Source organism: Primulina eburnea, chromosome 15 (assembly GCF_022965805.1).
Source record: "Primulina eburnea isolate SZY01 chromosome 15, ASM2296580v1, whole genome shotgun sequence".
Lineage (NCBI taxonomy): Eukaryota > Viridiplantae > Streptophyta > Magnoliopsida > Lamiales > Gesneriaceae > Primulina > Primulina eburnea.
In genome coordinates this window covers 3,429,729-3,433,393 of record NC_133115.1, presented here as the reverse complement: position 1 = coordinate 3,433,393, position 3,665 = coordinate 3,429,729, and positions in this window count along the sequence as shown.

The window sequence follows — 3,665 nt, the reverse complement described above, 5'->3', positions numbered from 1 at the left end:
ATGAATGCAATTATTGAAAGTGAGATCGTTAGGGTGCAATAATTGTCCTTGTTTGTTAGATTAATCTAAACATGACGCTTAAGCTGTTATATGATTTACAAAATTTGAGTCGTATCATTATCACAAGCTACAATATACCTATAAAATATTATATCTTCATGTATATACATATATATATATATATATATATATATATATATATATATATATATATATATATATATATATACTATCTATATATTATTATTATATTATTAAGTGTGATGACATGATAATAATTACCTAGAGAGGACACCAACCTTTTTTTTCCAATTTTATCCTTATATGATACTAATATTACACATTTGTTTTTTGTTGTTTTTTTTAAATTTCAACACATTTTTTTTTTTTTATTTCAACCATTCGAACATCAATTTAGTCCCTCCATAATTTGTCAAATTTCACTTTAGTCCATCGATAATGATAAAAAAAAATTGTTCATACGCATCGCGTATGCAGAGTAACTAGTATCAATGATTAGAGTCAGACTCAATGCAATAATTGAAAGAGATAAATCTTGAGACCAAAAACAGCATATTTATACTAATGATAATCACGTAACCTCGTGATAAAATTCCTTAAATTTCGTGTGGGGCTTAATGTAATCAATTGGTAGCAACAAAAGCAAAGAAAAATAATACATGTCATGTCATTGGACGCAGTAAAACACATAGATGATGCAAACTTGGACAAGAACCAAACAATTTGGCAAACAAACGTGTGCACTTTCTACACTTAAATATATATATTTTTTTGGTTGTGAAAAAAAGTTAAGTCCTTATCAATATAACATGTTGAATAAATTTTTCAAAATCATTTTTTTATCCACTTTCAGGGTAAGTTTATATGATAAATATCATATTAGTCACATCAATTTCTAAAATTGTCGAAAAATGAGCTTCGAATTAATGACAAAAAGTATTACACCAACTTTCAAAATTATCTAGGTTATACTCCCCCTGTATTTTTTGTATAAAATGGTGGCGAGAACTATCTCATGTCAAAACAAACACGTGAGACTCATCGGTATTTTTTTTTTGTTTTCAAATGAGATATTATCGCGATAACACATGTATAAAAATATATAGAAGTACTTTCATAAGACTTGATTTTGGACATATTTAAGAGTTTTGAGAAGAAATTATTTGAATTTGTCATGAAGGAACCCCATCGTTTGTTATCAACGATGGAACACAGAAGAAAGGATAAAATGATTTATCCAAAAACGTAAAATTTATGATATTGAAAAACATAGAATTGGAAAAAAAAATACATAAAATATGAACACGAGTTTCATTAAAAAGGAAACGAGTTGCAAGTTGATGTCCTAAGAGAAAAATGGCTAATGCAAGTCTTTTAGATTCCACAACAATGTTTCAAGTAAAAAAAAAAAAGAGAACCAAAATGTGAAAAGATGCTCGAGGAAATCACTCCCCATTTTTCCTTTTTGTATATTTTCTCTTTAGCTAATTAGAAAGCAACCACTATAAAGAAGACAAATAATGTCAAGTTGTTGTTGTCACAATCTAATGTCCTAAAACTAAAGTTACTCATAGAGGAGCCTTGTGTTAAATGTTTTCTATCATACAATCGACTTTTATCTATTAAAAAAATTATTTTTTATGTCAAAAATATCTTTTTATTATAAATATAAAGATTCGTGAGACCGTCTCACAAGACTTACTCAATAATAATAATAATAATAAAAATGGCACGCGGAGGATCCAATACGAAAGCAATTACACAAACCAAAAATAGAAACCACAATCGCAATTGGGAAAAAAGTTTAGTTGGTTAAAAGTGGAGAATACGAAAGTGGATCCTTGCCAATTTGTCGTACATTTGATGGCCTACAATATAATTACAAGAAGGGGAATTTGTCGAAAACTCCCTGTACTTATTTTTAACTTTCTCTTTACTCCCTATCCCACTAAAACTTTGTTTCAACTCCTCATTTTTTTTAAATTTTCAAATTTACCCTTATATCTTTATTTTGAATAATTGATTTTTATTTTGTAAATAATGGCCCATCATGCTTCCGAAAAATAAATTAAATATTTTATCTCTTTGACCGGAGTACCACCGAGTTATATCCACCGTATTTTATAAACTGCTCCTCACAGTCCAACCACGCGATCGCAACCGATGGTTACTAAGCAGATTCCTTCAGCAGCACTTGGCACAACTCTAATTCGTTCCCTACCTCAGAGTGTACAGTAAAAAATAAAATTTTGAAAATAATACATGAGCGGGGCTAAGAGCAAAGATCTCTTTATTCAAACACCAACATTTTATTTATACATAGTAACCTCCTGTAGAGGAGGAGAAACTTGTTTAGCTACTCACAGTAGCTGAATTCACTACACACATAAACTTGAAAGAGAAAATATTACAAATGGTTTGAAGAAAAATGAAGAGGTTGATCGATGCCTTCATCTTCCTTCTGCTTCCTTATTTATAGAAGGCTTCTTCGGATTTGAAACTCGGACTTCAAATCTTGATAAACCTTTACAGCTTGCATCGGGACCATGTAGTGGTTGAGTGGTCCCTTCTTGTCCTGTCTTTTTCTAGATTATTAATCTAGAAATTAACTTCTCATCTTCTTTTATCTCCCTGAGATACCATTGACGATGAGTATACAAGATATCGACGGTAATTTCGTCTCCTTTTTCCTGAAAACGTTGGACTAGCCATTTAAGAGCATCCGCCTACTTTCTCTTGTAATTGATTCTTCTTTTCAAGACTTTCAAATATACACGGTACATCTTTAAGTTTTGATTTCGGTGTCTTTAACTGGTTCCAGTCTATCTTTATTTATAGTTGAAAATTTCGTGACCAGTTTATTTGGCTTTTATTCATTGGATTCTTAAAGATATAGTATCCAATGTTCTTTTGTCTTTTACCACTTATTGTTAGTGGTCCTTGTATTCTTTTCCACCGATTCTTGGTGGTCCTGTCCTTCCACTCACATGGTGGGCTTTCTTTTTGTTAGTAGACTAGTCACATGTCCACATTCAATTTTGTAGAGGAATCTTTGGTTTCGGTATTCTCGAGGAAAACGTGAATGTGGTCCATCCCCACTTGTGCTTGTGTCGGTAAAGTGTTTCCGATCAGATCTCGTTTTGAATCATTTACCGAATTCAGGTTCCTTCTGGTTTTGGCATTCTAGGCGGATGTTTTCTGACCATCTTCCTAGGCCGACAGCTTGCTGTTCCACAAAAGATTTCTCTTTTTCTCGAATAAATCTTCTGCAAAACTTGTGGTTTTTCCTGTCATGGTGTTTAACAGGAATGATTCGTTCACTGAATGATTATAAAATTTGAACGGGAACTTGACTTTGTCCATCTCAGTGAGACAGACCCATAAACCCCATGTTCTTCGTGTAGAAATATCATCTTCAGAAATTGAAGCAACCAGGGGTGTTTCTTCTGTTGGAGGGTCCTTGATAAATTTTTGAACATTTGTATCCGGCCTCCTTAACTTGATGAAATGAAAGGCTTCATGAGAACCTTTCCCTGCTGGTTCTGATGCTGCACTGAAAAAGTATAGTTCCAAAACATCTCCTCTGGACAAATAATAATTATTCGCCCAAGTCTCGTGAACAGCATCCTTGATCCACTTTGGTA